General features: G+C 44.6%; 1 protein-coding gene across 1 annotated transcript in view; it reads right to left on the bottom strand.

The window, feature by feature from the left end:
* LOC8033701 (cholesterol 7-desaturase nvd) overlaps window positions 1-25,302 on the bottom strand; it is a 229,578-nt gene extending 204,276 nt beyond the window's left edge. The window contains exon 1 of the mRNA XM_042292768.1: window positions 25,252-25,302. The gene's annotated coding sequence lies outside the window, so the exon portion shown is untranslated. The remainder of the gene's footprint in view (window positions 1-25,251) is intronic.
* Window positions 25,303-27,197: the final 1,895 nt, after the last annotated feature.

Below are 27,197 nucleotides of genomic sequence, written 5' to 3'. Positions count from 1 at the left end.
GTTTAAGACTTAAAAAATATAAGGTGGTGTTGATTTTTCACATTATATAAATATAATGCAGAGTTGAGTGTACAAGCTCAACTCTATGGCCACATATATTGTTTGTCAGCTGGCTAATATTCTGTTTTTTGATTGAAGCTATTTCACACGCTTCCACGCCCAGTTTCCGCAAGTCTGCAGTGAGATCTAAGGACGTCATAAAGCGTCTTCAAGTCAAGGTCTCGCGCTACATGAAGGTCATCACGAGACTGCGGAAGCAAGAGTAGAAGGCACCTCAGACAGCTACGGAAGCCCTCGCCATGATTCGCCCTCATGTCACTGAGGAGGTATTCCAGCTGGTGTCAAGTCATGTGAAACTGAGGTCGAAGGGCAGGGGCAAACGTTTCCGCTGTGGCTAAAAAAGTTTGCCTTGCACTTAAACTTTTGTGGGCCGCAAGCGTACCGATTTTTGCCCGCATATTTCACTCTGCCTTCTCGGCGCTCCCTGAGAAGGTGGCTGCGTAATATCAAAATGACACCCGGAATTATTCCAGGACTAATACGTCTATCTCGACCAAAACGCAGTCGTGGAATGAACGGGACCGAGTCTGTACCCTCGTCTTTGACGAGATGGTCCTAAAAAGGAGCTTGGCCTATGATGTAACTCAGGATGTCGTTCAAGGATTTACGGACGATGGCATCGAACGCACCTCCACAATTGCAGACCGAGCCTTGGTTGTCCTACTCTCTGGTATTTCTACGAGGTGGGTTCAGCCTGTCGCCTACACTATTGGGCATACATCGACGCCATCGACCGTGCTTCGTAACTTGCTGACATCCCTGATCGAACAGCTAAAGGACATGAAAATTACTGTAAAGTCTGTCATATGCGACCAAGGGGCCTCCAACGTCAGTTTGGCAAATCAGTTGCGTGTGTCGGTCGGTCAGCCATATTTTACTGTAAAAAATGAACGTGTCTACTTCATTTTCGACGTTCCACACCTGATAAAAGCAACTCGCAACAATGTGCAAGCGCACAGGCTTCACATCGAAAATGAAGTTGTAGATTGGTCGCACATAGTACAGTTATACCATTCAACACATGAGATGCTGCTGCGATTGGTACCAAAGCTGACTGACCGGCACATTTACCGAAAGCCTTTTAATAACATGAAAGTCAAACGGGCCACACAGGTTCTGAGCGCCTTGGTATGCGTCGCACTGTTGTCTCTTGTGTACGCAAAATAAGTTCCAGGGGCAGCCATGTTTACGGCATACTCTTGCGATCGGATAAACAAGGTTTTTGACTGTTTAAACAGTTCGAGGTGCAAAAAAACAGAGCAAAAGTTGCGACAGAAAATTCGGAAGGGAAATTCGGAGTTGAGTTCCTTGAGAAGCAGCGTCCTTGGATAGCAGCGTGGAGGTTTAAACCATCATAGGCTGGCAAGTCACTATTAAAGCCATTCTGTTGCTCTGGGAAGATGTTTCTCATAACTATGACTTCCAGTTTCTGCTGACCCGGCGCCTTCAGCAAGATCCGATTGAAAACATGTTTGGGCGTATTAGGCAAAAGCAAGGCTGCAATACAAATCCCAATCTGTCCCAGTTCACTTCCGAGCTGAAGCACACTGTGATTCAAAAGCTTTTCAAGCATTCAGAAAAGGGTAATGTTGAAGACGACGGGTCGGGGCTCCCTCAGGAGTTCCGCCATTTACGCTTCAAAGTGAATCGCTTGCAGACATTGTTGATTTTGTACCGCCTGACAACTTTCCTCCGCTAGACAACATTGCGGAACTGGCGGCACATGATGACTCGCACATCTTTGATTAATCTGCAACATACTATGTCGCGGGATTTTTTATAAACCTTTTTGCTGAAAAGACTGCACCAGGTTGTTCAGGTTTAGAATTGCTGAAGAATGGGCATGACACCCTGTACGGTCCTCATCAGTATTTTACAATGCTTAAAGCGTACCACGTCCCGGGCAAGCTTTTTGGAAACCTGACAGTGCCATCGGAAGCTGCCTTCAGATACATCCAGCAGCTTGAGTTGCACTTCCTTTCTGTCATTGAAAGAGTGGCGCATCTTCGTAATGTCTGTGGTGTTTTGTATGCCAAACTCGTGCACGTTAGCAGTTTTATGTTTTGCACTAAGCAGCGCCATACGAGGTTTTTAAAGATGTTTTGCAGAGTACGCCTCTGCTGGCATATACCCTTAATTAACCGGAATTTAGAGAGAGTTAGGATCCAAACTTGCGTCTCTGGGGCACAACTGGTGAAGTATAAAGAGTAGTATAAGTTTAAACATGCGTTTAGCAATAAATTGCATTTTATTACATATGTGTTACAGGTGCGAAGAAAGTTTTATTTGTGCAGTGCAAACCGAATGTCAAGCATTTTTCGTATTACTTTTTTAAGGCTGGGTCGCAGGCCACCGGGCTATATTAGTGAATGTCTAATTTCAAAATCATTTGACTTTGTATTTTTATGTATGGCCATGTTGAATGTGAGATTTGTCATTTTTCGATTATGCATAGTCTTGTCCATTGGTCACGCAACTTGGGTGTCATTGGGCCTTTCCTGGTCTTGTTCACGATTGCTACTTTAGTTTGATGTGCAGCTTGTACATAGGCAAGAAGAGTCATATTGTTTGGACAAGAGCCGCGGGCTAGTCATGTTTTGAATTGCAATGTTATGTTGTGGGGACAATCTGCAGGTGCGGAATATACAAGGATTTGTTTTTGCAAGATTGTTCCTTATGACAGATGCGACGGAATTGGTGGATAACAGATTGTTAAATAATGATTTGTTATGCTAGGAGTCTTTTTGGGCCCTAATAATTGATACTAGAAGTTTTTGTGCGCTAAAAAGGCAGGCATTTTACATGACGAGCTACTTAGGAGAATTTGTTTGTGTGGGCACACAAGCTAATTTGTGTGGACTCTGAAGACTATACCCCTACCCTGTGTGTGGACCATATAGTCCGGAAAAGACGGTATTTAACAGAACTGTGCACACTGCACGCCGAGCATTTCCAGGTATAATTTGTAATGACCAGGTTACAGGCCACCATTCGACCGGTCTTTACTAGCGACATCAGAACCACTTGATGTGTGTTTTTTTCTAGTGTGTTCGTGTTGAATGTTTCTTTATTGGTTTGGATCTTCGTATTTGGTCACCCGGCTTTGGTGTTAGTTGTGAACTTTTAGATGTTTCCTCCCTCAAACTTGTACAAAAAGTCTGATAAGGTTTTTCTGAAAAATATTCTTTGTAACACGTTCTGAAACAATGAAGTGCAAAATAATTTTCACCGCTGTTTGTTTGTTTTTTATGTAAAGTAGCAATTTTTATGGTTATCTTCGTGGCCAAAATAAAAAGTTTAATATTTATTAATTGCTGCCTTCTGTTGGTTGTCCTTTTTTTCCTGTTCTGTAATATAGTTTTATATTTCATTATTGGGATTGTACATGGTTACCTCGTTACCTGTCTGTCCTGAAATTGTAAATGAATTTAAGCGTGCTTTCGAGTTGTTGAATACACAGCTCAAACGCCCAAGTAAATTCGAAATTAGCAGCCGTAACCAAATTTAAGATTGTAATTAAACTTGAAGAAAACGAGAAGGACGGACAACCATAGTTCGAAGTTTTTGGCTGTCCGTCCTTCTCGTTTTCTTCCTCAAGTTTAATTATCTCTTACCAACCCGCACGTTCTGGCCTTAAAATTGTAGTTAGTCACGACAGCCTAGGTGGCGCAAGCTACCGCACAATACAGTTGAAAGCACTAATATTAGTTATCCATCCATTTGACTAGTAGTATTCTGTGACTCTATCCATGTTGAAAAACGAAACCGAAAGCATCCAAACAGGAAGTCGAGAAACAATTCACGGCGGCCGCAAAGAGCGCTGGTAGTCGAGTGGGCCGCTGGGGTCTATTGGAGTGGCCACTCTTTACGTTTTACTATATTACTCTATGCCGCTGTTTCGAGTGAACAAACTTCTTGCTGTTCGCTGTTGAACTTCGCGTACGCTCGTCTCTGATGCTCGCTCGAACATAGCGAACACCTCAAAGTCACGTGACCCCCGCGTGACCCCCAAGGCCACCCCAGGTCACGTGGCCCCCCGAGGTCACGTGACCTTTCCCAAGGTCACGTGACCCCTAGATCACGCCTCCCCGAGGTCGCGTGACCCCCCTCCCCAAAGTCACGTGACTCCCCCTTCCCGAGGTCACGTGACCCCCCGGAGCATATTGAAGAATGAGGGAAGGAGGGATTAGGAGGAGGGGTCTACCCTCCCCTCAGTACCCTTCACTCCTCCTCAAGAGCTGCGCTCCAATTCGGTGTTACAGGGAGTTGTAAACGGCTTCACTTTTTTTGATGACACTGAGCAAGTTTCTAATTGGAACCATGTGTATTGTCACAAATTAAAAGTTATTTAACAAATTTTAATTAATTAGCCGACTGATCGTTATGATTAACCACTTACCATAAACCATTAACCAACCGGAATATAGGTCGAATTTATTTTTGAAAATGGACCTGAAAAAGTCGACCCTTGTCTTATATAACGGTCATTAGCCGAAAAACAAAAAAAATAATCTCACAACACTGAGTGGTTGAAGCCGCCATGTTGTTTTTCTTTGCAATCGCCTAGCACTCGTCCACTTATCACGATTCACTTTCACTTTGATTGGCTCGCAGAAAACGTAGGCTTCACCCTTTGCCAAGTTATTCAGAGCTGAAGAATGACTTCGCTCAGGAGGGCTGACCGGGGGTAAAATGAACCCGATTCCTCCCGACATTCGAGCTGCGGTTTGGGCAACGCTCGCTGTGGAGTCTCTAGCAGTAAGCTAAACGAACCAATGCCCCCTCAGCATCCGGTGAGTCTCTGTGCCCAGAGGCTTCAACCTGACTGAAAATAATATGTGTAAAGAACTTTGGATCCGCAGCTCTTTCTTTTTTTGAATGTAAGCGAACAGCGACGACTGCGGACTTGCAATGCCGATCAGTTTTGCGAACTCAAAATTCAGAAACCCGCCGCAAAAATCACGAAAACCGCAAAAAACATCTAAATTTATAATGTTGCGCAAGAATGGCCGAATCACAGCAGGCAAACCTGGTGTCCGACATGAAGCTCGAACTCTTGCAGTTAAGTTTCTCGTTTACATTGTTGTGTGGTACGACATTCTTTTTTCAAGTTAATGCTGTTAGCAAAAACATGCAATGCAAAACGAAGGACACCGTAGAAACCACCCAGCTGATGAAAGCATGCAGCGATTGCATCGACAATTAGCGCGATGTCGGGTACGAAACTGCAACTGGCAACTGCGGACGGTCTTCCCGAGAGCATGGGTATTGACAGTGTGATGAAACCGGCCCCTCGACTGCGGCGGAAAAAGCGCTAGTTCTGTTATGAGTGCCAAGACGAGGTTGATGATGTCGAGACAAAATTCAAGCGAGAGTTGTTCTACGAGTTGATTGACACCGTGAGATGTCGATCGAAGAACGCTTCACGCAGATGGAGCAGCACGTGAGCTTCTGGGGGTTCCTTTACGGCCTCACCCGACTTCCCAACAAAACGGAATTTCTTAAACTTTGAAACTTTGCCAATGCCTTGACCATGCACTGAGACTCTGAGACACTTAGAAAGTGCAGACATCGACGGTACAGATCTCTGCGAGGAGCTGATCTAACTATGCAGCCTGCTGCTCACTGGATGCAGTGCTCGCCAAGACGTCCTCCAGTTCATTCTGGACAACCATCTATGTGACAAATTCCCTCATACGTGGGTGTCATTGAGGATCCTCCTCCCTTTGCAAATGTCAATGGCCACCGCTGAGAGGAGTTTCTAAAATGAAAGCTTATTAAGACATACCTATTTATAAGATCAACCATGGCAGATGGCAGGATATCCTCGTTGGCAATTTCGTCAATTGAAAACAGGATAGCGTCTAGCCTGGATATGTCGCAAGACGTAGCCCAATTTGCGATGTTGAAGGCTCGGAAGGTTGCCTTCTACGGTATTTCACATGGTTAACTTGTGCTTTTGTTTTCTCTGTCCATCAGACGTTAGCTTGCTATGGAAGACCCACAGCTGAAGTTTGGTTAATCTATAAGAAATAAATGATTCTTGAACTTTGGACACGGTGCCGACAAAGCTCTCAATGCTCGCAAACGTCGTTCGTTTTTAGGATGTGGTCTTCGACTGACAACGACAAAATAGAGACCATTCGCGCTGGCTCACTGTGGCATGTTTGCTTACAACATGATGTTTGGTGCGAGAATAGTATGTGTGTGTAAGGGGGGGGGGGGTCGCCACGGCTGCAGTTTGCCCAGGGCGCTTGCTGCTCTAAGGCCGACCCTGGGTCGAGGAATTTGTGCTAAAAACGAAGAGATATTTAGTGGATGTATTTAGACAGAGCAGGCCTATTCAACTCAGAGTACCGGAAGGTTGAACGGCTTATTGTGATCATTGTTAATGCTGTTTCATTGGATGGGCCATGCAACGATTTTGCTACTTTCACCGAATACTGTTCTGAATGAATACTTGAGGTTCATTATGGGCGGAAAGCGTGTGGCAACCCTCCACAGACCTTGCGTATTCGTGCTCGTCGTGCTCTAATAAGTGATCGGTGGGCCATTGTCCGTGGGGTCCTCTGCACCACGTGATCACTCTGGAAAAAGCGCACTTTTGGTGGTCACATGACCACGTGACCATGTCCCGTGGGGGTCATGTGAACATGGTCAGTTGGATCCCGCCCACCACGCGCCTATGGTGGTCACATGATCACGTGATCTTGTTGCGTGGGGTCACGTAATTACGCAGTGACGATTAAACTTGTAGCTCATGGCGTTGAGCACGGGAATGCTTGCGTGACACTTGTGTCAGTATGGTTGTGGAAAAAGCCCGAAATTCAAACTCAAAATCGCTGCAACGCAACTTTAAACCGCGTGGAACCAAATTAGTCACGGCTTCCGGTTTTAGCGCACGCGCCCGCCTTTGCCCCTACAATAGGCGAAATAAAAGGCAGTAATTCATTGGGGGATAAACGAGTGAGGAGAGGACAGTACACGTTCATGGTAGCCGGCAGGTGGACCGGCATAACATACTTGTTTGTTGCTGTTGTTAAAAATATTTGTATTAAGTCTAATAAAGGAAAAATAGAACTGGAGAACAATGGATGGCTTCCCCTATTCCAGTCCCATTAAACTTCTATCGAGGTGCACGCTGTCCGAGACAGAACGGAAGTTCTTGTGTTTATGGCTTTTACTTTCAGCGCTGTAATAATACGAATGTTGAGGACCCAAATAAGTCACTAAGATTATCAAAATATTTTTCCTGCTTCTCCTGGCTCATGGAAATGTACTTTACCATTTGCAAAAATCAATGCCGCTATGCTCTAGAATGTAATTTGTCAAAAAGAAGGCGTAATTTCGTTAGACTGAACAAAATTACGCGTAAACTCCTCTCAATAGTGTTATGGTAGGTCATATGATAGAGTTAGTATGACATATGATAGCTGTCCTCTTCTAATTGGCTCCTTAGAACATCTAACGACCTTGCATTTGCAAGAGACGAGCGATTTTATGGGAAAGGGCAACTCAGAAAGATACAAACTTAAGTCCACAGTCAAGACGACCAAGTTCCGCTCCTTTGTGCAATCTATTGCATGTGGCAGTGCCTTGTTGAATAACCGTACTTCGGGCTCAGCTGCTTTTTTTCGGAGTTGTAGTATGAGCTTGTAACAGAACACAAAATGTACTCTTTGCCTGAGCCTTAGGACCAGGTCCCGAAAAGCAAAGTCCAGATGCTAGCTGTGCTTTGCAAAAACGCGCACACTTATTGAATCATCGGAAAATATGTAATAGCATTTCTCGGTAGAAAAAACACGAAAATATAAAATTTAGCCAAAATATGTAGATACGTCATGTTTTTCCTTGGGATCTAGTATAAAACTAAAATAACAAGACCTTGAGATAGTTGCATGATTTTCGTGTTGCACAACGGACTTTGATGTTTGCTTCAAACGACTGTTGAAGGTGTCAAAAAAAAAAAAAGACGGGTTTACTACGGTTATTGAACGCCGTTTTATCCAGGTTCGTTTCTACGAAAGGGGTGCGGTATATCGACGCACGGTTCAGCGAAAATGGATACATTTTATCGAGGCCTCCGTTTGAGAAATGCTGCTTGTAGGCGGCGGCAAGCTAGGCTTCCAAACAGACCGCGCTTCGTGCGGGCACCCCTCGCTATCGCTCGGAAAACGTTTAATACATGGTCGAGCGGGGATCCCCAAAGGTTGGTGTGCATGCGGGCGGTCGCCATTTTCTCTAAACGGCGATCCGATCTGCTGTTGTCGCGAAAACGGTGTTCGCTAAAACGAGCTTCTCTAAGCCACACTTCTCCGAAAATCAGCATAATATTCTCCATAGCTTACAACCATGCTGGGGTGTTGTAAGCTCTTCTTCTTTGACCAAGGCTGACCCCCTGTCGCCATTTTGCAGGTTATTTCCGCCTACGTAGACTACCGCAAAATCGAACTTCTTGAGAGGCAACCCGTCAAGGTTCTCCTTGAGAGCCTGCACCATCGCTCCCGAGAAGATAAAGGTGCACACTTGTGTGCACTCATCTAAAAACAAACGGCCGCGACAAAGCCATTTCACTTGGCTGCTCCCGAAGATTAGGCCTTTCATCTTCGTCCGGACCTCAGTGAAATCTTCTAAATCTCACTTCTCTGTATACCAAGGTCGAACGCTAGAGCATGTCTTTTGAAAGCAATACACCATAAGCGCCCACAAGGAAATGAATAAGACCCAGGATGTGCTGAGTGAGAAACGGCTAGCTAGACCTATTTTTGCCTCAAACATGCAGTCCGTGTTTAAAGTGCAGGCCACTATAGACTACCAAAAAGTAGCTACTAAAGTCTTATACAATCTTGTGAGCAACAAAGACGAGGACAAAGGCAGAGAAGAGGACACAACAGGGCGCAACTTTCAACTGAATTTTATTGAAAACGTGTTCCGGTATGTATAGTCTCAACCATCGTTACAATGACAACAAGAAGACAAAAGTAAAGGAAAAAACACCATGACAGAGCATAACTGAGAAACAACACTATCTCGTTCTCAGGAAAAACAATTCCTTCTCCGATAATGCAATTGACGGCATAGCAACACACATGTCTCCTAAGTAATCAATGTGCTCGGCTTCTATGATTTCGCGTGTTACCGCTGACTTGCATTTCCCAATTTTTAAACGTTCATCGAACAGTGGGGTACAACCGCATGTCCTGCAATGCAAGTCAAGAAAGCCACCGTTCTTTTTTTGCACGTTGTTATTGTGCTCGCGAAGCCGATCATTTAAGCAGCGCCCCGTTTGCCCGACGTAGTGGCTGCCACAGGACAACGGAATCCGATAAACCACGCCATCTGTACAGTCGACGAATTTCGTTCTGTGCTTCTTTTCACATCCGTGTTTGGCACGCACGCCAGGCTTTGATAGTTTGCACAGGTTTATGAGCTTATTGGGCGCAGAAAACACTACCTTTACATTTGATCGCATTGCTATTTTCTTTAGATTGTGCGACACTCGGTGTATATACGGAATCACAACTTTTCCTTTTTGTCTTACCGGCTGGCTCCCATTCTTTTCTACGAGACAGCACTTTCTTAGAAGGCCTTCCGCGACCGCAACAAGAATTTGTTTTGGACACCCAGCTGCGAGCAAGCGCAAAACTTGCCGATTAAAACCCTGGGGTGATCAAATGCTCACAGGACTTTTTTAGTACATTGGTGAAACACAGGTTAACAATACTCCTTTTGACTAGCTTGGAGTGGGCTGAATGAAAGAGAAGTAACGGCTTATTCGCACGTGGCTCATAGCACCAACAGATGTGGTCGTTGAGAAATAAAAATCTGATGTCAAGGAAGCGAATAGTGTTGTCCACAGGTATCTCATGCGTGACCTCGAGTGGGCCAAAACATTCCTTAAAAGTGGTCAGGGTTTTGACAGCCTCTGCTTCAGAAGCGTTTGTGTCAGATGCGATGAAAACTAAAAAATCATCAACGTACCTAAAAACGTTTTTTTACCTTTGATCCAGGGTCGGGCAGTATCGCGATACAAATGTATCGCGATAGTATTTCAGGAATACATTTTGTATCTGTATTTCTGTATCGCGATACATTTTCTCCGCCAGTATCTGTATTCCTGTATCGAAATACATTTTGAATGTTCCTTTGTATCGCGATACAATCAGGGTGAAATGTATTTCGTTACATTTCTTGAGAAATACTCCCCCCCCCCCCCCCCCCCGAAAAAAAAAAAAAACACAAATCAGAACGTTTTTTTTTTGTTTTGTTTTTTTGAGGGCACTAGGGTTAGGGAGATGCTTGGGCGTTGTTACCATGCTGACCCAAGGTTCCTTCCGTTTCTCCAAACTATTTTTCTATGCGTCCTCTTCTCTCTTCTTAGAAGTGTTGCGTAGTACGGCGACTCGAACCAGGTGGCGTGCCAGGAGTGGAGTCAGAGCATCTTGTGCCGCAGGTTTTTAGGTAGGGGTTTCTTGAGTCATTGTTTGCTGGCATCCAAAGCTCGCTGCTAACCGTCTCTCTTGCCTTAGCGTACACAGTACACCCAGCCGGAAAAGCTGAGTCACAGTCCGTTGCAGCACGAGCCTGGCGGTGGTTGGCTTGAAATAGTAGGATGACTTACCCAGTGAAGTTCAACACATATTCGAATGCGTCTGCGGCTGCGCCCGTAATATTGCACGGCTCAAGGGTACGTCCTCTGCCGACGTGAAAGTGACCTGCTGTTCTGGTGGTCCGAACCCTGGAATGAGCTCAGACGTGGCCTCTCTGTGCTGACCCAGACTTCGTACACCTGCGACTCGTCTCGAGCACGCCGTTTCTCGGAGAGCTCGCACGTGTGCCGGCAATATCAGGTCGCCATCCATGACGTTTCTATTCGGAGTATGCAAGACGAAACTTGAGGACTCCAATTCATGCGTTGGTGGTGGAGGGTCGGCAGGAAGGACCTTCACAACAGGGATGCACGGTATCGTTTTTTCAACCGTAACAGAAGATAAGACATGTGTTTCAGAATGCTTCGGGTGGTCTACTATTCTCGAAAATTCCAAATGACACTGCCTGCACGATCTTCAACGAGGTAACCTACAACGAAAGTACGTATTGTCCTTTCATACAGCAGCGTGGTAAAGTTTCATGTTCAAGGCCACACGTACAGATAGAAAATACCAGTTCATCCCACCGTGACGTCATGTGATAAATGTTGACAGTTGCACAATTGGACAGGGCGTGGTGACGCTTTGATGTGATTTAGAATGACATAAAATTTATTTAGAGGTCAAAGTCATTTCGCATCCCTCGTCAGACAGACAGGATGTCAGCTAAGGGACCGCGGTCAGTCCTTGATGGACGTTTTTTCGAGCCCATTGAAGACTCCTCGTCGTCCGAATTCACTACCTTCAAGGCAAGGTGCCAAGCCTACGGGAAAGTAATTTGGGGATCAAAAACTTGCACTTCAAGCTTCATGTCAGTTGGCGTCTCAAACAAATGTGAAAAATGTATTGCAGTATCAGTATTCCTGTATTTGTATTTCCGCCCTCTCTAAAATGTATTCCTGTATTTGTATTTCCAAATACTTTCTGACTCTTTTTAAAATGTATTTCCGATACGTATCGCGATACACTTTTTCAGGTGTATTGCAGTATCAGTATTTTAGCTACTATTTTAATGTATCCCAGTATTTGTATTTCCAAATACATTTTTGAGTATTTCTGCCCAACCCTGCTTTGATCCCTGAAGCCGGCTGTTAAGAGTACTGTCAAGTTGTGCTAAATATATTTCGCTTAGAACAGGCGCGATACACGAGCCGATGCATATGCCCTGTTTTTGCAAGTAAGGCTTGCCTCCCCACTGAATAAAAGTGGTTCGAAGATAGAAACTAAGTAATTCTAAAAAAACATTGCTTGACATCCCTAGCTCATTTTGAAAGGCTACCACTTTAAACTTGTCGATGCACTCCTCTACACACGACAGCAAGCCGGAATGTGGGAGGGAGTAATAAATATCTTTCACATCGACCGAAAACGCCCTCAGAGCGTTTCCTAAAGTCATTTTTACGGAACGTGCTGATGGTCTTCACCGGAGAAGAAAATTGTGGCGGAGCGCTTATTTGTACGTGTTTTACTTGTTTTGATGTCTAGCATTCAACAATGCTGCGGAATGCCACCGTGAAAACTAACACCAAACAAAAACTAACCCAAAACAAACGAAAGAGCCAGAACCATAGCCTCTTGAGCGCAGACGTCTCTGTCGAAGGGCGGGTCCCGGACGGACGAGTTCACGCCAAGTTGGAGGGGAGGAAGGCGAAACCAAATTCGCGTAACCTGCCGATCGCGGCATTTGCACCCGCAAATGAATGGGCTTGGCAACTTACAGACTCGCAAGACTTCACACTCAATGAACCGATCAAGTTAATCAGCTGACAGAAAAAAAGTGAAATATACAAAGTAAAATATTTGGCTGCGCGAAAGCGGTCGGTTTCGTACTAACAGCGACAAAGCGCACTTACTGCGGATTATCGAACGCCGTTATATCGAGGCTCATCTTAGCGAAAGGGGTACGGTTTATCGAAGCACGGTTTAGTGAGAGGTGCACGTTTTATCGAGGCCTCCGTTTGAGAACTGGTGTTTTTAGGCGGCGGCAAGCTAGGCTTCCAATCAGACCGCGCTTGGCGCGGTCGCCCCTCACTGTCGCTGGGGGAAAATTTAATATAACCTGAAGCTTGAGCGTGCACTACTAATAGTTCACCGCCAAGGGTTCGGCAATCGAGGTTAATGAACCAGGGGGATATCGGAAACGGCACGCCGGCTGCCGTCATTTCTCTAAACTGCGATGGGATAAACTGATATCGATAAAACTGCGTTCGCTAAAAGGAGCTCTTCGAAACCGCATGCCTCCGCGACAAAACGGGAATCCGCGGAGGTAAGAGCGGCATCGAAATGCGCAGATCTGTGTCCGTTTCGACTGGTGGTGTTTTATGGCATCGCCGACGGGCGGCACAGTACAGGTAATGCTAACTAACCCGCGTCGCGTTTTTTTTTTTTTTTGCCTGCACGTTTTTTTGTTTTTTTTTTAATTTTTGCTTCCGCTTTTTTGAGGTGTGCTTGTGCTGCGTGTGTTGCTAGAAAAGAATGCCAATTATTGAGATTCTAAAAGCAAACGTTTGCAAGATGAGGTAATCGGATAACACTAACACTGACATTATGTCAAAGTGATAACCTTTATCTCCCTAGGTTTACCCCCAAAATTCCCAAAACGTCCTAGTACTTACACAATATAATGACTTAGGAAGGCATTTTAGGTGTGTTTTGCTACTTTTTTTTTACTTTGCGAGCTACCTTGCGGATGCTAGTTTGGAACAACACAGAGGCGTGAACTCCAAAACACCAAGTGATAAAATGACTAATGCCGAACGTATAAATGCCGGAAAATTAGATAGAAGTATGTCGTGCTAAATAAAAAATATCGTTCGTCCAACGTAACTTAAATCGATACATGGGGATTTAATTCCCCATGTGTAATTTGTTCGGGAAATTCACAATCTCGCAAAGGGAGTTTTTGTGCAATAAGAATTTTTTTTTTCATTTCAGCAGTTTAATATCGTAGCTTATCATCATGTATGTCAGCACAAATGACATTCACCAACCAAAACAAAATCACCCTTTATTCGAACGCATTGCTACATATTTAAAAAAAGAAAGAGAAAAAATTAAAAGAGCAAGTAATAATAGGCCTTGTGAACAATTATAGCAAACAAACGAAGACATTATTTATTTTATTTAATCTACGCGCTTCGATATACTTTGCACAATTCGGAAAGGCATCTGCTAGAGGGTGTTCTCAGATAAGAACGGTCGACCATATCCGGTGAACATTTTTAATTTTGACTAGAAAAATGCATCTCGCTGCCACATTGCCCAGGAAAACGGAACCGGTCGTTGCTGTTGTTGTTTTCTTTTTTTTTTTTTCGTTGGGGGGGGGGGGGGGGGGAGGTGCCTTCAAGAAAAAAAAGTCAGACACACCTGGTCAATCTGAAGCGTTGTTTGCGGATTTCGCAACATTGGCCCGGAAATATTTACCGACCGACAAAGTAAGTATGGGAATGATTGACCCAAATTATTTATCACGAAGTATCGACGCCGTTATTTTGAAATAAAAAATCGCACAGACGACTGCACATTGAGTCATACTGCTTAAGTTTTATCGTTTTTGCTCCACATTTATTCGAGCCAGTATTGTCAAACTTTGTCAGCGTGTTGTTCTGTATTTGGCTAATCTTCATGATAAATATTGTTGTCCTTGTTAGCGGGAAAAGTTCACGAAAAACGCTCAAATAAAGGCATTTTCCTAAATGTGCATAATTTTGAAAATCAATTTAAAAAAAAGGCCATCTTCGATTTTTTTTTAAACTCTTCCAAGTTAACGCTAATGATATGTACTAACAGGATGTGCGAAAACATGTTGCATTATTTGTGTGTCTTTAAAGTTACAAAGCAAGACAATCTGGCCAAATGGAGGCTACCGCGTTTGCCATGAATGAGGCCTGTGCGTACGCCTAGTTGACAATTTCATTATTTTTACACAGCGTAAAACTTCTCCCGGGTGATCAGATTGAAAGCACAGAGGTGGAGGGTAATTTTGAAGTGATGATTCTTGATGCCTCTTTTTTTGTCCTTATTATTAGTAGAAGAGTCACAAAAAATGCGCAGAAGCTGGAGCAATCGCGAGACTCTAGCCTGTCGCACGCTTCGCAGGGCCCGTTTTCTATAGCGGGCGTGTAGTGTCTCTGCGCACGCCACGTAGGGGAAACGATCGGTGCGGCTCCATCAACAGGCGTTTAGGTAACACGGTATAGGGCTCTAACACAATATTGAGGATAGGGCGCCGTACAACGGGGGCACCTTCGCGCGGCAACAGAGCCTCGGCCGTGGTGGGCCGCACACCGCACACCGCAAAGAAAAGAAAAAAAGAAAAGAAAAAAAGAGGAATGAAAATTTTCGTTTGTTTGAGATTTTTTATGCTCCCTTTTCATCACATTTTTCTCTTAGACTCATTGTAGCCGCTTCGCACTAGCCTGCCGGCAGGCCTGGGTGGAATCAAGCCTTTATTGTCCGAGTGGCTTGTTTGTAGACGCTATCGTTCGTGCTACGAGCAATTCGTGTCGCAGTGAGTTGGCGCATCTATACACTGTCAGCAGTGCCAGGATAGAATTCCAGGCACGGGATGGAGGGAATCCCAGGCACGGGATGGAGGGAATCCCTGGCTGTTGTTTTCATTTCAACTGAACTCCTGAAAGTCAACCCTTGCGAATCAATGCCACATCTGTAATTTGGTGCTGAGGACGTCCACCATATCTGACGCACATTTCATATCTGATGTAGCCGGCCCTCGAAGGTTGTAAACGGTTGCATCATGGTGCTTGACGAGGCCTCCAATCCCATCGCAGGCGTTCTTGCCACCCACTAGCGGAAACTAGCCACTTGGCCGACAGGTACTCGGTCATAGCGAGCTCATGAAGTTGGTACCTATTGTCGAAGTAGCTTGCTCTGCCTTCACTGAGCTACATAAAATGTGCGTAGAAAGGAGCAACGTCTTCAAGCCACTCGCGAATGTTCCCAAGACCGTAGTATGCGCGGGCGGAATCGTGGCTGGTGTCATCACTGATCGGAGCGCAGCTACAAGTCCCTTTTTTTGGTTGTCACTACGCATTACGTCGCATGTGAATATCTTCTCTAATAATATATGGCAACCGAAGAGGTTGTGCCCTCTAATGGTTTCGCCTCCCCTCCTTTTCCACCAATCAACGCACACCTTTTTGTGACGTGATCCTCCGGGTGACCAATAATCAAAAACACGAAAGATGCAGCTACACCGCCTAAAACATGGACGGGAAGGAAAATACGACGTTTCGGGCAAACGTCCTTCTTGAAGTGATAGATACGAGACACGTCGAGGAACAAAGAAAAGGTCGTATGCGTCACAAGAAAAGTGGGCTATATATTTGTTACTCACTGATCTTTTGTTTCTTACACGAAAATGGGCGTCCGCTCGAAACTTCGTGTATTCCTTCCCGTCCACGTCCTATTTATTGTAGCACAATAATATCTCTTTTGTGATTACGTGCCGAAGATCATTGTTCTCGGCCAGCCCAATGCTCTTACACGCTGAGATAAACATCTGCTATCGGAACCATGCACTTCTGTTGATTCCTTTGCTTGGCGTACACAGACACGCTACACGCGGACTACTGAAAACGTACCCTGCGAAGCGTGCGACAGGCTAGCGTCTCTCGATTGCTCCGGTTTAGGCGTACTTTTTTAAATCTTGTACAAAGAAAAAATAACTTGCTAAACATTATCACTTAGAAACTATCGCCCACCCCTGCGCTGTCAGTCTGACCAACCCGGAGCACTTTTACGGGCTGTAAAAATTATGAACTTGTCAACTACGGGTATGTATAAGACACAGAAACATAGCAATAATATTTTTGCGCATCATGCTCATAAATACCATTGGCATTATTTTGGAAGAGTTAAAATGTCGAAGATAGCATTTTTTAATTGATTTGCAAAAGTATGCATTTTTAGGAAAATGCCTCGATTTGAGCGTTTGTCGTAAACTTTTTCTGCTAATCAGGACAACAATATTTATAGCCAAATAGAGGACAACACGTTGGCAAAGTTTGAAAACGGGCTTGAATAAATGCGGAAAAAAAAAGGTAAAACTTTGGCAGTGTGGCTCAATGTGCCGTCGTCTGTCCAATTTTTTATTTCAAAATAACGGCGTCGATACGTCGACGTCGTGATAAATAATTTGGGTCAACCATCCCCATACGGGCCAGCAGCCACAACACATTTTGGGGGAGAGCTGCCTGAAATGCCAATTTTGCTAAATCCACAGACAACGCTTCAGGTTGAGCAGGTGTTTCTCACTTTTTTTCTTGAAGGTAACTTTGTTTTTTTTTTTCCTAAAACAAAGACCGGTTCCGTTTTTCTGGGCGTTGAGGCAGCAAGATGCATTTTTCTGGTCAAAATTAAAAACTGTCACCGGACACGGTTGGCTGTTCTTATCTGAAGACGGAGTCGTCCTAGAGAAAACGGCCGCGGCCTAACATAACAGAACAGCATGTATATTTGACGCATAAATATCAGTAAGCTAGGTGGCCCCTTTACGTTTTATTTATGTAGAATACGCTTGCAACATCACATTTTAATGCGTTCTTTTAGTGTTGAGAGTAGTGAAAGCGCACAATAAAGACGAATACGAAGACGAGCATCGCCACATTACTTCAGTTCTTTTAGTGGGTAGAGGAAAATCGGACCCTTCACGTAACATGTTTTTGTAGCTTTACTTTTCCGGGTACAAAAGAGGGATTTTAGTAGTTGAGGAGAGGTAATCAAACTTAGGAACGACTATAGACATGATAAGAAATTATAGAAACGAAAACTGGTGGTCAGTCAAGTGCAAAACAAGCACCCAGGAGATTTTATTCACATTGCGCGGTCGCATTTTAATATTGCAATTATGAAATTCGTCTAAATTTGAAAAATAGACGCAAGTGGAAACGTTCTAGATTGAAAGAACGCATGTTGTTCCTGTCCTCACTCAGAATACTGTAGCGGGACTTCGTCCTTCCTCCACAACCCCAACACAGTGAAGACGATAAGGAGTTAATGTTTCAAAGGCCCGCGCATAGAATGATAACATCATGTCCCTTGATTGCAGATTAGCGCAGTCTTCAGGCACGCGACCGCCCAAGTTGAAGCACTGGAGGCGGTCACAAACTGAAGTCGATAAGACAGTTTGCCGAGCCGACCAAGTCTTGCGCTAGAACGTATAAATAGCAGATTGGTTAAAAGCAGAGTCAATAATTTTGTTCAACGCAGGACACCAAGTAACAGTTGCGAGCTTTCATGAAAATTTCAATCTAGGCAATGAGAGCGTCGTACTTCGTCCCTCGAACACATCCGAATCTGGAAGCAACCTGTTTACAATAGAAGCTATACGTTTATTCAGTGTGTGGTTCGCACCAACCTGAAGTGCACAAAGTGACTCTCAGTTGATCGTGGCAATCGCACGATTCTGATAAAGTGAAAACGTACAGTCGGGAGCAAAAGTTTGCGGGGCACCGGAGCGCGTGCCGAAATGCATCGCCGCGCCGTCCGACGGCGCGCCGCCGCATTAAGGAGATGCGCTTTGCGCATGCGCGGCTTTCGTGCTCGCAATCATGTCTGTTTCGCTCGTTTCTTTTCGACGCACTCCTGATAACAGGAATCGGCGCCAGGGGCGCGAGTTAGCGCTTCCCTGATTGTCATGCTGTGCGTCTGCTTCAGCCACCGCGCTTTGTCATGGAGGTCGCGAAAGAGGGGGGGAGGGGGGGTTAACCAGGCGCTCCGTCACCCAGCGCAGCTGCTGAGGTAGCTGAAGAGGACGCGAGGCATGACAGCCAGCGAAACGGCAACTTGCGCCCCTGGGGCCGACACATTTTGAGCTACCTAATCCAAAGGCATAATCTGAATGCGGATGGCTTCCTGATTCCGAAATGCTATGTCATTCTCTAAGATTCACTCAAGTTAATTAAAAAAGTGATATTTTGTTTGCTGCCGAAACCGAAACATCGTTCGACCCTAGTTTTTCCCCAGTTTTCCCCGCCGCCCAAGCGTGACGTCACTTGTGTGCAGCGAGGCGCGCGGCCGGCAATCGGGTACGCTGGCGCCCGCCTTTCTCGCTTCTAACAGCAAAAGAACCTGGCCGTTCGTTCTGTTTGAAGCTGATAATTATCTATATTTGCACAAAGTATGACCTTGGCCCACGTGCCTAACTATAAGAAAATAAAAAAAAGAAAAGAAAAACAGAAGCAATTGGAATTTTCATAAAACCGTTTTTGCAACTCGCTATGCTCAAGCCGCGGCTCGCTAGTTTCGTAATATCGCCAGTAAACACGTTCTCCTTTTATTAGAAGACGGCCGGCGAAGAAACGTTGAAGAGTCGCGCAATACATTTTTCGACGAATTGCCAAAGCACCGCGGAAAATGCTCGGAATGTGGGTACAGATGCCCCACACGCTCGTATGACCTGAAGGAACCTGCCATTTGTTTTAGATCTCCTTTTGAAAAGTTGCTGTTGCAGGCGTCAGCACATGTAACTACTCATGTGGCATGAATATGCTCCTTGCTGCTTAAGTACATTAGCAAAAGATCTGTAGACCATTTCTGAAAAGCGCTTCTGGTCGATGCTATTTTCAGCGTTCGTGCGTGTGGCGCGTACATTGCTCGCCTTCCAAAGCGATGAACATGTGCGTGCTGGGCTGGGACCTAAGACATGTAGACTGAGATTCTCGTGAACAATGAAATGTATAGAATAGAATGAACTGCATTCGTGTAGATCAGATGGCAGGTTACTGGTCATGAAGATCGTGTTAAATTGACGATTAAAAAAACTTTGCAACCCCCAAGCCAAACATCAAGGTGCAATGTAATTCATTCATTCATTCATTTGTTTATTTTCTGTGCTCATGAACAGCTTGACGCCTTGGTAATGATGCACAACAAAATTTTCACAGGTTAGTTACAACAGTCTTGAAAGCTACGAAATTTGGGTTAAAAACATCAATATCTGCTCCCCCGAGGGTATTGTAGAAGTGTTGAATACAGCTCATGGGATTGGTTTGGAATGCGTATAAAATACACAAATACACTGTTCATCTCAAAATAAAGAATATTTGCTTGAAGATACAATAGTGCGTGAGGTACAGAAAGACATAATAAATCTTTTAATGAAAAATAAGTTAAAAAACGTTGCTAAAAATATGTTTTCTTATTTTTTTCTCTTTACTTTTGGGTAGAATACAACGCGTTCAAGCACCCATTCACGACAGCACTTCTGGAAAAGGGTAATTCTATGTAAGATTTTTTTAATTAAGTTGGTTTAACAAAGTCTTCATCAGCTGTAAATCTGACATGCCTTCACTCAACAACATTAATATTTTCATGGTTAAAAAAAAACTTTTCAGCCCTGTATAAAATTTCTTCGCGATAGAATAAATTAAAGACGTTTTCACCACTTTTTCTGAAAAAAATATTGCCCGTCAACCATTAAACAAACCAGGCAGGGCTCTATCGTATTTTAATGGAGCTCAACACCTGCTCCACAAACCTCTGTAATAGCAGACAGGAATGGCAATATGTCGAAAGTCATGTCTGAATTCAGACTTGAACTTTGTTTAGACGTTTCACTTCTCGTCTTCAACATAACGGCCGCGTGAGTGGAACTACGAGAGTAGCCCGAGCTAGATTCGACGTCCGAAACAAATATAGTGTTTATAAAAAAAACAAATTAAAAAAAAAGTTTAAAATCACTGAACCAGTTGTGAATAACAAATATGACTGTGCAAAATGTCGACTATGTTGCTAGATCGTGTACTATATTCCTCGATATTTTTAGCGCCCTTCTTTAGACGGGTGTCGTAATGGTCACAGCCGGCTGGAGTTTGCGCTTGGCGCTCTTGAAGCTGTTCCAGCTGCTGAAGGAAACTCAACTCGCAGCACGCGGCTATAAAGTATTCCGAGCAAAAGTGAAAATGTTTCACGTGACACTAGTTTTCTCGGCACACAGCTCGCGCAAAAGCACCTTGACGCGGCTGGCCTCCATTGCTGCCGGGGGAACGCTTTTTTTTTTCTCCCACAAAAACAAGGGTAAAACAAAAAAAGAAGCTTTTTCCCGGCACTGTTTCTACAATCTACCGCGGAGCACATATTGCTACCCATTGCAACGGAACTTTCAACCTCGAAGCTGCGGAAAAATTATCTCGATCACTGGCCTCCGGAAAGCCACTTCGCGGGCCGCGGCTGCCCGAGTCGCTCGTCTGCCAGCAGATTCGTGACGTACGCGGGTAGGGAAAAGTAGAGATTTTTCATTGTTGAGATTAGAGAGCCGCCTCCTAAAACCCTCGCGGCCGGCGTAATTTGAAAATTCAATAACTTCACGGAAAATGTATTTTCTTAAAATATTTTGGTTATCATTTGAGAAAGGGTTATTGACGCGGTCTGCAAATTTCCAGCCAAATCGAAGTCTACCAAAAAATTGGCGGAGTTCCCCTTTAAGTGCCGACGTTCACTTTGCGCTTTCCACTTTTCCCTCCTTCTCCTTTCCTATATCCTCTACTTTTTTTTACCTTGCCCCAACTTGTCTCCCCTCGCAGCTTACGAGAGGGGTGCCCGCTGAGGGTATTATATTCCCTGCAGAAAACCAGGGTTGTATGTTGGGTTATAAGGCATCTTAGTTATCACACTTTGTTGAGCCCCTTGTGAGCACGGTTTATATGGTAGCTTTTTAACCTTCCCAGTTTTTACAAACTGTGAGAGCCTGGTGCGTCATAAATATATATATATATATATATATATATATATATATATATATATATATATATATATATATATATATATATATATATATATATATATATATAGAAACTTTTAGTTCGACGGGCAGATGAAAACACCCGAAACACACTGGCGCTCGGAATACAACTCACATAACTCCTTTTGGTTAAATGGTGCGTACTATATTTTTTACTGATTTTGCATTCGATTCTTATTTTGAACCACACGTTTCATGAAAACTGGCAGGTGAACAAAAGAAGAAATAACGGATTGGTTCATCTTATATTGAACGCCATAATACATATGCCATTTCACTGAACACGAAATTTCCAGTATTCGTAATCTTGGCAAACGCGTCGCTTGCATGCCGATGTGGACAGATTGTATTCGACGAACTGATTCTCGCAGACTCGGTTGTGATTTCGTAAGCGTTTTAAAAGATATTGCGGAATGAATTCACTACTGTGTGTTTGCACGGCAGGTGACTGTCAGGGTTATATTTTTATATAGTTATGTAAACAATATATGTGACAGGCTTGGAAGGACAATTAACGTATATATGATTTGGCCGGTGTTAATTTTATTCTGGAGATAGAGCATTTCGAAGATGCGCGGAGATTGGCATGGTTTCATTATCGTAATTTGCACGGCCGTAAAATTCACATCAAACATTTGTATATTGACATGCGCGCAACGGGTCAATGTACTAAAACTACTCCGTCTTTTCTTTTTTTTTTTTTAAATCTCTTTAATCATCTGCAGTGACGTGTACTAACATACGATGGTAAAACACTGAGTAATATATGACCTTCAAAATACTAAAACATTAACAATCCTTCACTCAGATCGGGCTAGATTTTCTTCATTACAGGGGTTTATCGCACGACGTCGACTCCAAAGAAATATTTCCTATTCTTCGTTTCATCTTGTATTGATCCGCAGCGGAAAGCAAGGGGCTGTAATTTGGCGCCGGCAGGGAATTCTTACGCATCGCATTGTAGTGCATAAAATACTTTGAGTACAAGGCGGGTAGCCTTTGTCCTGAACGTAATGTTCGTGGTTTGTACCAGCGATACATAAATAATGTTGCAACAAATCTCTCAAGCGTGATATTTAATATGTGTGTACAGATATATGTAGCATATTTGGAGAAACTGGATAGCAATGTTGTCGTTGCCGTCAGATTCGTTTATTCGACATTCATGGCACCGTGGCGGATGCGACGTACTGCAAAGGAAGATTTCTTCAAAATGAAAGTTTTCCATTAAAAGTGTTTTATGTAAAAACTGAACCCGAGGTAGATATTTATTAAAACAATATTTTGGACTTTAAAATGATTTTGCACTATGATTTGAAATGTCACCTAACAAATGTAAATGCGCCAACTGCGCTCACATTTTCGTTCGCCGTACTGGCTGCGGAACGGCAGACCGGTGTCCGCCGGTGCCTCCAGCTCGCGTCCAGATTTTTCTTTTTTTTTTTTTCTTGGGGGGGGGGGGGGGGGGGGGCAGGGATTTGCATATGACTGGTCTTGCGGCAATTTTCCGCAAAAGAAGAGCGGCAAATTGTTCTAAACGTGTACTACATACTTCGTTCTGAGCCTCCGAGCGAGTCGTAGAGAACGAAATTCGAAGAACGTCTGAGCTGTGGTGAATGCGGAAGAAACGTGCCAGTGGCAGCATGTCTGGTGTGACACCAGACATGCTGCCACTGGCATTTATTCGTCAGTGCCGTGTGCCTTTATTGGCGCTGCCAAAAATGAAAAAAATAGCTTCGTTCCGCCGCGCGTGCTTCGTCAGTCACTTCTCGTCAGCTCTTTGTAGTCTAGCGTTAGCTGAGTTAGTAGTCGACATCGGGCATTTTAAATTCGACACAGGTGCTTGGGCCTTCATGTTCATGCAGGCGAGACATTTCGCAAGGGCGTTAGGTTGGAGTCGACGTTTCATTGTCCAGGCCTACCTGGTCTGTTGCGTTACGGAAGAGTATAATTTTCCGTGTTGCACAAGAAGTGAAGCGAAGCGTATCTGTGGACCTTCCTTCCGCTCGACGTGCAAGGGCTCTTTGACAGCAGAAACTGCACAGCTGCGGGTCATCGTCGATACGTCAAGAGGTTTCAGCCACAATCATCAAAGATACTTGAACTTGTGCAGTAAATAGAACAAACTACGCAAAGTCGGAATTTCCTTAAACACCAGCACAAAAAAACAAAAAAACAAAAAAACTTATATTTAAACCACGTCGACATCGGACTTGCAACCAGCGCCATTTTAACTCGCTCACTTATACACCTTTCCAAAAAACGCTTCTAGGCCGCCGCCATGTTGCTGATGCTGATGCGGCTGGTGCGACTCTCGCGCCCTCTATCAGCTAGAAATTTTCTGCCACCCTCTGGGACTGTGAAGACCCGCTCAGCGCGGTTCTCCACCTACGTTTTTGCGGTTTTGCATTCGATGTTTTCTCGCCGCTCTTGAATGTTTCCACTTAATATTTTTTTTTTATGCGTGCTGCGTACCCTTTCTGTGTTATCTTCCATTGTGAGGAATAAGGCTGGTAAGTGCCGGCCATTCAAGCTTTTCTGCTCGACATTCACGAGAAACGAAGAAGGTGAAGGACCTCGAACGACCCTCGACGTGATTTTGCGAACATTGTTCTCCCCCCTCCTCGAGATAATCCGGGTAGAATCCTCAGTCATCTCCAAAAATAGTTGTCCGGGTCGGGGTGAGAAACGGGTCAGTCGCGTTTCTTTCTTTACCTTGGTGCGGCTGTGAAAAAAGGAAGCTCTCCCCGAAACGTGCCCCAAAACGAAGTCATCTCGGATTCCGCCCGATCGTCAAGATGTGACTGTCGTCGACTGTGACAGTGTTATTTGAGATCTTTCTCAAATAAATTTTTTTCGGATAACGCTGCACCGTGTGGTACGTACAATATAGTGTTCGAATGTTAACACTTCCTCAGCTGTATGTCCGTGTCCTGTCCATCGGTAAACACGTTATTTGTGAGCGTGAAAAATGCACGCCTTTCGGCCCTCGTTTGTTGCAATTTATTTGTGTCAGTAAAGCGCTTTGTCGTTTCACATACGGCGAATGCCGCGGCGCCGTCAAAACTTATCGTAAGAAAAATACAAAGAACTAGAACTGCTAGAACTATGCATTCCAGTCGCATTCGTTCTGTCGCGCACGTACCCAACAAAAATAGTTTACGGTCTTTTTTTTTTTTTGCTTTTTTTTTGTTTTTTTAAATGTTGCACAATGCTTGCTTCATATCCTCGGGAAAATACATGTTCCATGAAACACAAAATATAGCGGGAAAAGACGAGAATTTAGCCGCCAGCAGCGTTTGAAACTGCACCTACCCAGGCTGCGCCTATTGAAATCACAGTCCACTCGGTTAAGGTTAGGAGGGACGCCGGTGAGAGTCTAGCCTCAAACTCAGTGACTGGGCTCGAAAACGGTTTCTTGCCCTTGGTGTCGAGTGTTTTTTGGAAAGGTGTATACACACCCGAGGAGCCAGGTGACGTCACTTCTAGGCTAGCGCTTGATTGGCTGTGAAGGCCCCTAGCCTCCCGCTGCGGTTCAACACAAAATGAAATGAAGTATAGAAACGACATAGGATGTGCAGCGATGCTGCTCTATCATAGGGTGTAAAGTCGTGATGCCTCTAGCTTAGCTTTATACTCGTGGTTCATTGCGCTAGACTGAGGTTATAGCACTCGAAACAATCTTTGGAGAAACGGCCTCGTCTGCGTCCCGTTACTTAAGAACCGAGAGGTGAGAACGATAAAAACAAAAGTTAACTTTGTGCTTAATAGCTCACTGACCCACAACTTTCGTGGATTTCACTTCGTTGATCTTGAGCTCGGACGACAGGAGAACCGGAATCCAGCCGTTCGGGAAAACTGGCGGCATGTCGCCATGAATGTACCTTGACCGCGGCGGCCTCTTCTGAAATAGCAAAAGCATTAAAATAAGGGTGCTATGGCATTTTTCCTTTTTTTTTAATACAGACACGAAATAATTTTTATTAGAGTATCGGTACTGAGTCTCAAATTTTTGTTTGGACGCGGATTTATTTGTGCTTAGCGCAGAGCGCGCCGACTTGGCGATTGTTATGATTTGCAAATGCGCGACTTCCTGAGATTTAGACACGGCGTCTGAAAGCTCAGGCGGTATCGGTTTGGCACTGTCGCAGCCAATTTAAATATTTCTGGAGGACGGAACACCGTTTCCTGCGATGTCATATAAGGTTTTCGATAAGTGTCAACAATTGCGTTAAGCGTCCAGACGGCTCTAGTGCTGTTATGTGCCCAAACGCATAACTTGAAGATTGGCTGTAGATTATGCATACATAGTAAATTTAAAAAAAAGTACTATATATGTGTAACCGGCTCTTCTGGCAATGTCTGTATCTCACCCCTTTTTATAGGCGTTGTTGCAGCCAAACACCTTTTCGGCAAACAATGTTTGAAGTTTTCACAAACACTGCTTGCCAAAAAAGCCGTAATGCTGCAACAACGCCTATCAAGAGGGTTTGCCCGCCTTGCAATCGTGAATGGGAGCATTCACTGGCGGCCATAGCTTTGTGCGCGACCGCTGAGCGCGTGCTCACGGCGAGCTTCCAGAGCTATTTTGAAACGTGCACTCCGCACCATCCAGATTGGCAGTCTTAGCAACCTATTAATGTAAGCTCGTTCTTAGCATGCGCTCCAAACATCGCCCTCAAATATGGCGTCCAGAGAATTGCTATATTAACCATGAAACGGGGTACACACATCGGCGAGCGTGAAATGCCGGGCAGAAACAGCTTGCGGCGTGTATCGTCTGCTAGTCACTTTAACATTGCGATTTAGTAAGCTTCTGAGAGCAATCGAAAACAATTCAAGTTGTCCGTGAATGCGTGCAAGACGTGCACTACATTTGCAATCAAGGTGCAAGCCAATATTGCCAGTCTTCCGGATACAAAGCGGGCGCATAAGCCACATTCCGCCGGTACAGAGCAGACGCATCTGCGACATCTGGCCGATAGCTGGTCGACAGACCGATCTAAGGCCCTAATCTGGACACTTGGCGAGAAAGTCGGCGAGAAATTTGGCGGCCGCGATTGGCCGATGTCACACTTGACCTTGGCGCCTGCCAGTTACAGCCGCCGTATTTGTCGCCGACTGTTTCGCCAAGTGTCCAGGTTATGGCCCCTCGGCAGTACTGGCACGATATACCACCGATACTAGTCGGGTGGTGAAACGGCGGTACGCCAATACCCGCACGACATTGGGGACGCGGTGCAAGGCCGCAAACTCCGGCCGGTATTGGTGCCGAATTTCGGCCGACAATGGCACGACACTGGCCAGTATCGCCATGCTGCTTGGATATTGATCAATTATTAAGGTGCTCGTGTATACTTTTCCTATTGCTGTTCTGTTGAAATTCCCATGTTCCTAATAAATACACGGCGAAAATTGTTTGATTATGAGAATGACTCAAGCTGTTGCAGACGTCATTCTGTTCTGCAGCAGGCATCTCCAGATGTTTCCAGGACCGGAAGTTGCCGTCGCAAATACTTTAAAGACAACCTGTTCTCAGTAAGCCTTTGTCATGGTAACTGTGAGATCCAGGCTGCCCATATCTATTCATTTTAGATGTTTAAATTCGACGTTCGATTTTTGAACAATGATTTATTGGAGCTAATTCCAATGTTGTGCATTTGTCCATAACAACGTTCCTAACAAACGGCTTGTTAGGACCAATGACGTCACACTTGTGGCGTCAT

Source organism: Ixodes scapularis, unplaced genomic scaffold, assembly GCF_016920785.2.
Source record: "Ixodes scapularis isolate PalLabHiFi unplaced genomic scaffold, ASM1692078v2 PGA_scaffold3__209_contigs__length_174095766, whole genome shotgun sequence".
NCBI classification, from domain to species: Eukaryota; Metazoa; Arthropoda; class Arachnida; order Ixodida; family Ixodidae; genus Ixodes; species Ixodes scapularis.
Note: the sequence above shows the minus strand (reverse complement) of the source record. Positions and strands in the feature narration are given on the sequence as shown.